Raw genomic sequence first — 8,071 nt, 5'->3', positions numbered from 1 at the left:
ACCCAAATTCCCCCTTTTACTTTCTTAAAGCTTGATAGGGAAATAAAGTGTCCTCTAAAAATATTTTATTTTGTAAAAATTGGGGGAACCTTCCGAAAGCTTTTCGTTTTGTTTTTTATAAGTTCAGTAGGGTTTTTGGGAGGGGGGAAACTTAAAACAAAAAAAAAAAAAAAAAAAAAAAAAAAGTCTCCCTCTTCCCAAACCCCCACCAGAACATTATAAAAATTTTCCCCCCCAAACCCCCTACTAGAACAAGAATACTGGGGATGTAGGAGCTTTCGAAGGCCTCCCACAAATTGTCTACTGTGGGCTATTGACTATCTAGACTTAGAAATCGAGACTGAGCACGCATTTGATTCAGGGCTCATTTTGATTGAGACATATCTTCACCTTCTCCCACCGACAGTTAAGAAGTAAGATGAATTAAACTGATTATTCTTCATATTAGTCAAAATACATGTACATAATTTTTAAAAATGTAATAGAATGTACAATAACTAGAACTGGAAATGTATTGTATAGACTTTATTAGAATTAAACATGTTGCAGCACGCCAAAAATAGTAGAGAAGGCCAAGGCGGAAAATATGGATATTTATAACAAAAGGAAAGAACATCGTACATTAAAATAAATCAAAAATCAAATAAGCGTCAACCAAGGATTATAAATTAAACTTCTATATGTCCCTAATTTGATAAAACACAATATTAAACACATGTATTACCCCAAGGCAAGACTCATTTTGAAAGCAAATGTTTACACCTATCTTTGATCTCTATGTACTAAAATTACCAGAGAGCATCCCTTGGTAAAACTTGCCGGGTCAAATAAATGGGCAATTTGTTTGAAAAATAACGTTTATATTCACCTAAAATAGTATTCGCTGATCGATTTTCAAACAACCTTTCAAAAATTTTTTTAAAAAGAAAAAAGATGGGGTTTAAAAAAAAAAACAAATCTTATTGTTTTTTTTATTGTTTTTTTTTTCATTGTACTCTTATTTTGTTGTTTTTAATGTATGGTGTTTTTTTTATGTAAATTCATTCGATTTTTCCCGATTCTAAAAAGATGAACTGAATCGAGTTGCTTCCTAAAGTACACATGTTGATAGTGTTGCTCGAAGTTGAAAATCTGAAAAAAAAAAAAAGAAAAAAAAAAAAAGATGAGTAAAAAGCTCATACGGCTTGCAGATCTCAAAGAGAAAACTTTATAAAAAATAACTAGCGCTTACTTAGCTTACCAAATAGAATGTTATTGTGTTCAATGGTTGAGTTTGAAACCACAGATAGAATTCCGAAAGTTTCAAATAATATGCCAAAAATTAATAAAACGTCACTTATTTTTATTACTGTTATCATCATCATCATTATCATCATCATCATCATCAGCAGCAGCATCATCAACATTATTATTATTATTATTATTTTTAAATTTATTTTTAATTATTATTATTATTATTATATTTTTATTATTATTATTTTTAAATTATTTTTAAATTATTATATTATTATTATTATTATTTTTTTATTATTATTATTGTTTATTGTTATTATTATTATTATTATTATTATTATATTATTATTATATTATTATTTTTATTGTTATTATCATTGTTATTATTATTATTATTATTATTTTATTTTTATTATTATTATTATTATCATTTTATTATTATTATTATTATTATTATTATTATTATTATTATTATTATTATTATTATTATTATTATTATTATATTGTTATTATCTCATCATCATCATCTTCATCATCATCATCATCATATCATCATCTCCTATTAGGGTTTGGGTAAAAAAAAAAAAAAAAAGATGGGGTTTTTTCATAAGGCTACCCCTAAACCCATGAGAATAATTTTTTTAAAATTTAAATCACCATTATTACTCTATTACTACTTCAGTCGAAAGTCTAACGGGATTCGCCGTGAAAAAAATGAAGTACTCCTCACGACTCTGGTTCGGGTTTTTTTTTGTTTTTTCCTTTCCCAAATTTCAAAGACATAATTCATAATGTAAGGTTGGATATTAGCGACCACCGCCATTTGGGATTATAAAATAGACAATTATTATAATGATGACATACGCCTTCTTTCTTTTTAAGATTGAATTCCTGATCGGATTTGATTGGGTGAGGCGCTCTTCCTCGGAAATGAGTTCGTTAAAATTTCCATTGGGTATTAACCCTCTCCTCACCACCTGCCAGCAAAATCGTCACATTTGTTACGACAAATATACATTTTGCTTATTCAGATTTTTTTTGTACATGACAAGTCTTGAGAATGATCTGTGTTTAATCAATAAGAACATTTTTTTTTTGTAGAGAGCTGGTTTGAGTTTTAAAAATCTTTTTTTCTGCTGGGTAAGCCTGTCATTTTGGGAAAATTCTGAAAATGGTCCTAAGGAGGAATTAAATTTGTTGTCGCCTTTGTTCGTGACTTAGTGATGTTTTAATTATAATATGTTGGAAGCTATTTGTTACTGCTGTCGTTATTGTTAGTATTATATATCGGAGTATCTGACTGAATGGGATGGAGTCTTTGCACTTCACCGGATGGGATGACCGATAGAGCAGGTAGCTGGACTGTCCGTTTCCTGTGTGTACAGTGGTCCGTACTCCCGTGCTGGTCAATACACCCTTTGATGTCCAAAAAGTTCACCTCAGAGGTTGAAATCTCATAAGTGTACTCTAGGGAGGGTTTGGAAGGATCCATCGCTGGGAATGAACCCTTTCAATTGGCTGTGGGTCAATGACTTATGCCGAAACAGTCGTCAATGAAACCTTTTGAACAGCTGGGGGGCAGGTCCGCTGTACTGATGGAAGAGGTTTCCTCAAGGTAGCCCATGAAGAGGTTAGCATATGGGGGACCCATCTTGGTGCCCATCGCAACACCTGAGATCTGATGGAAAAAATACATCTTTGAACTCAAAAGTGTTGAGTGTGAGCACAAGTTCGGTGAGCCTCACAATGCTGTTGCTGGAAATGATAAATGAATGATGATGAGATGATGTATGAGATGATGAATGATGATGATGATGATGATGATCATCATCATCATCCTCATCATCATCATCATTGTCTTGCTCTTGGTGATTATTTTCGTGCCTGGTGGTAGTGGTGGTCATTTGTTGTTAATATATCAGCTGCTGTCGCTGTTGCAGCAGTTTGTTGTTGCTAGTTACTATTACTATCTCATTGGCTGGTTTTCCCTTTGGCACTGTCGTCATGTTGTGTGCTGTACTGTTAGTGTAGATACAGCGAATGGTAAATACATAGAGGGTGAAAAGATAATGTGGCGTTGGGGGCGCCCGTGGAGAGGGGGGTAAAGGCAAGGGGGGTGGGATAGAATTCGCATCGATTATCTAATGAACATGCACCGACGTGTACATAAATGCTGGTCTGACTTTCGAGCGCAATTTTATGGCCTAGTTTAACATTATTGTAATTGACAATATTTTGCATCATTAAAAAAATGTCGATAACAACAATGGGCACATAAAGAATTTGGTTACTAGACCTCAAATACGTGCACTTCAACTACGCCATGCAACCAACAGCCTTACTTTTTCCGACAAAACACTTGAATTCGTTTGGCCAGAATTCTATTACAATTTTCCACCTCACTTAAAAATTTTAAACAATAGACCCCTAACTTGTTCAAAAGCTCTCCCTTAGGTATTATGGAAAATTTTAAAAAGAAATCCATTTTTGAAGCTGGACAAGCTAAGATCGTTTTGATTGGTCGATAATTGAGTGTGGCTATGTGGTCTTGTGGACACACACTCGCATTAGTGCCCTCATGGATCACCTACCTTTTCGTTGGTGGGGGAGCTTGAAGTATATCGGGGTCAATTGAGTAATACGCTTCAACAGTCCGTAACGTCACTTCCCTCGTAATGACGCATGGTAATTTAAGTAACTGGCTCTAAACTATCGGAACAATGGCGGACGCCCTTATGAAATATTTCTCCGACGAGCATACACGCGTACCAGTGGGAAACAAACATTACAAATCTGATCATTTTTTGATTTTTTGCCATTCGATCACAAGACATATGAAAGTTATCGCCAGCATGAAGAATAAAAAGTACCGATTTCTTTGTTTAGAACCACGATGGCCGCCGTTGCTGGGCGACGTGACATCAGACATTGAAATCCAATTGAGGCGGCTATGTGGTCTTGTGGAATGACACTCGCATTAGTGCCCTCATGGATCACCTACCTTTTCGTTGGTGGGGAACTGAGGCATATCGGGGTCAAAGGTACTTCCCGTCGACCGTCAATGGGACCATCCCGGATGTCGGACCAAAGATAGTATGCGCTTGGCTAAGAAGTTCACAACTTTGGGCCACCCGGGAAATATAATGATCCAACACACAAAACTATGTGTAACCTTTTAACCGTATATAGATGATGAAGTTGACGTCCTCTGGTTTTGTTATTGTTTTTGGGGATCATCTTTATGAGTTATTCTCGCTAAAGTATAACCTGGCTATAACTCAGGTTACACGAGTTTTGTGTGGTCCGTTTACTTCCGGAGGAAGGTTGTGACTCTTTGCCGTCTGGTTAAACAGTTTAGGAGAATTCTCATAACGGATGGCAAAAAAATAACAAAGGCCGGAGGGGACGTCATCTTCGTTCTATCATAAGCGGCGCTTGAACGGAGCCCGTATTTATGTGACAAGGAAATCCATAGCCCCGGTTTTCTCTGTTAGAAAAAAATAATAATTGTAATCGCCTCCAAGCGTATTCTCGCCACATTTTAAGGGCTGCTGTTGACTTGGGACCCTTTGAGCAGTTAGTGGATGTGCGTAATTCAAAGCTCAAGTGTTTTTTTTTTCTTTTTTTTTTTTTTTTTTTTTTTTTTTTTTTGGGGGGGGGGGGGGGGGGGGGGGGGTTGTGGAAAGCGTCGCATCTGTCAGAATAATCGTCATTGAGTGGCCTAGATTGTATTTTCACTGCTTCTTTTTCCATTGTGCAACACAAGTCATAATCAGTGATAGTCCAAACACATTAATAAGACATTTAATTAATACATTTTTAGAGAGAAACAGTGCCTTTTGGATTTAAAAAAAATAAATAAATAAAAGGGGGGGGGGGGGGCGGGGCGGCCTAATTGAAAAAAAACCCCAAAAACAGGGAAAAAAAACGGACAGAAAGAAAGAAACCACCGATGAATCTTATACAGAAATGAAAAGGCAAATTAACTTTTTCTCTGCCACTTACATTTTTCAGTGTAACCGCCAGATATTTCGCCCTGGTCATGTTTCACCCAAGAAGCGGGCTCCTCGACGGTGAGCACTGTAATAATTATGATAATCAAATCACATATAAACATAAAATAAACAGACACAAACAAACTGTGAGAAATAAAACAAACAAAACAAATAAAAAAGGAAAATTAAGAAAGAAAGGAAAAAAGTAGGGTTTTAAAATCGAAAAAAAATGTCCCGAGAATGGACTTTTCTTTATTTACATCGGGGAAAGAAAGTGCTGACCACAAAAAACATTGTCTACACTTAAGATTTCTAAAACTGTGCATAAGGAAACGATTTCATAAAAGATACAAAAAAGAAATACTTTACTAAAACTTAAAAGGATATGTTTAATCATAGATGGAGAGGCCCTTTACCTTGGTATAGTAACACGTGAAAACAAGATGACATCAAAGGGGTTAAATTCTATTTAAGGGCTCTGAAACCCTTTTTATATATATGGGCCCCTTTGTCGAAGTGAGAATAGTCAGATCACAAAACTACATCAAGGGGAAACCCGATATTTATTAGTGACATAATTTTAAAATAGAGCTAAGGATCATACAAGCCACTTTTTTTTTCCTGAAGTAAGAATTGACAGATTGCTTTTTTTTTTAATGTGACCAAAAAATATAGATTTTTGTATTATGCCAGAGTGAAACCCTTCAAACGAAAGGGAAATATACCGACCAATGAACAGAATTTTAAATTTAGTTAAATTTATGAAATTTTAGTTATACGAGTATTGGGTTTAAGAAACTGAACTCACTCGAATATATATGGACTCTACCTTCATAGAATGCCTCGGCGATGGGGTTTTTTTTATGGGGGGGTTTTTGTTGCGAAAATGTGGGGTAAAATTTTTCATTATGATACATATTACATATATTTTTTTTATATATAAAATTTATATATTATATTTATAATATTTTTTTAATATATATTTTATATTATATATTAAAATTTTAATATATTTTTTGGGCACAATTGCTAGTCCTGATTTTTAAGGGTTCAACCCCTCCCCCAATGTAGCTGTCGGGGGAACAGCTTTTCGGGCACTAAAATGGTGTTTGGTTGGGAAAATATAAAATCTTCAATGCAAAGAAAAAGGGTAAACAATATTGGCCCCTTTCAAAAACCTTAAAAAAAAGTGATGACATTGAAAGGAACAATATTTTAAACCCTTTTAGTGTTCAAATTAGTTTTTAATAAATAATAGTAAAATTTTAAAATCACCTTTAAATTTTAAAAAACCCCGCAACCCCCAACAAACCAAAAACACAACACACCCCACACAACAATATATTTTTTTTTTATAAAATATATATAAAATATTTTTTATATAAAATATTTTATATATAATGAAAATTTTCATTCTTTTTTTTTTTGGCCGGGGGAACCTCGTTTAATTTATTTTTTTTGCCCCCAGTCCGGGGGGGGAAAATCTGTTTTAAATTTTTTCGTCACCCGCAAATTGTTGAGGTTATTGGTTTTGGGTTTGGCATTCTTGACCCCCCTGAAAATTGTCATTTTTTAATCCCCTTTATTCTGCAAATTAAATTTTTACCAGTCCCCCCCGCATTTTTAAAATTTCCCCCTATTCATTTAACGAACTATAATCTATTTTTTTTGGATTTATTTTTGGGTTGCGTTTGAATATAATATTTGCCTATATTTATATATATATTTATTATATATATATATTATATATTTTAAAATATATATATTTTATATATATATTTTATATTCTCCAGACAAAACAAAAAATTTATACATTCATGCAAAAGATTCCCATAATTTTTTTTGGGAAAAAATGAGACGACCGCCATTCAAACTGGTGAACCATATTTGGGCCCTTTTGGGTTTATTGACTACGCCTGTATGTTGATAGCCCTAGATAAAAATTATGCATATTATTTTAAATTTGCTCATGTAACGAATGAGCAAAATTTAATGAAAACCCCCGGGGGTTTTTCGTTTTTCCGGAAAACATCCCAGTCTGCCATTGTTTACCTTTTCAACCTTTTTTTGTTTGCCCCCCCGTTTTTTTAAAAAGTCGGTTATTCTTTTAAAATAAATTTTTTATTTTTGTTGTTTGTATAGGGGGGATAGACCCGACATTATTTTTGGGAATTTTGGGGGGTGTTTCCCCCAAACGCCCCCGCGAGGGAAAGTGTTTCGCTGGTTACAACGGGTTTTTAAATTTCCAAAACGCAAAGAAATCTTTGTTTTTACCTCTCAAACGATTACACTGAATAAAAGACTAAACAAAAAAATGAAATGTTTTTTTTTTTTAAAAATTTTATAATTTTAGGGGAAATTTATCGCTTGATTACCTGACTTAACTATTTTTTGGGGGGGCTTTTAATTTGGTGGGGCCTTTAGGGTTTTTTTTTGGTTTTTTTTGACACTCCTTTCGGATCGGGAAAAGGGCCTGGGTTCGAGGGGCCCCGCCGGCCCCATAGTTGAGTCCTTGGAGGGGGAAGGGGTCTTTACTCACATTTTTCTCACCGTTTTCCAGGTGTTTTTAAAATTTTTTTTGTACCTGGCCAAATTAACAGCGTTTTTTCTCTTTTCGGAAAAAAAAAAAAAAAAAAAGATCGCCTAACAGGTGGCATGTTTCGTTATAATTTCCTGTTCTGTTGGTTGGGCAGGGAAACCCCCTTTTAAAGCGCTTTGGCCCCGTTTAGTGGGAAAAAATTTAAAAGCTCTAGATTTTTTTTGTTTTAAAATTGTTTGATTTTTTATCATTGGGGTTATACTATGGGGAAAGGGGTAGCATAAATTTCCCCTTTCATTTTGGG

The sequence above is a fragment of the Berghia stephanieae genome, chromosome 7, assembly GCF_034508935.2.
Source record: "Berghia stephanieae isolate SIO BIC M18660-M18661 chromosome 7, UCSD_Bste_1.3, whole genome shotgun sequence".
Classification (NCBI taxonomy): Eukaryota; Metazoa; Mollusca; class Gastropoda; order Nudibranchia; family Aeolidiidae; genus Berghia; species Berghia stephanieae.
This window is presented reverse-complemented; position numbering follows the sequence as displayed.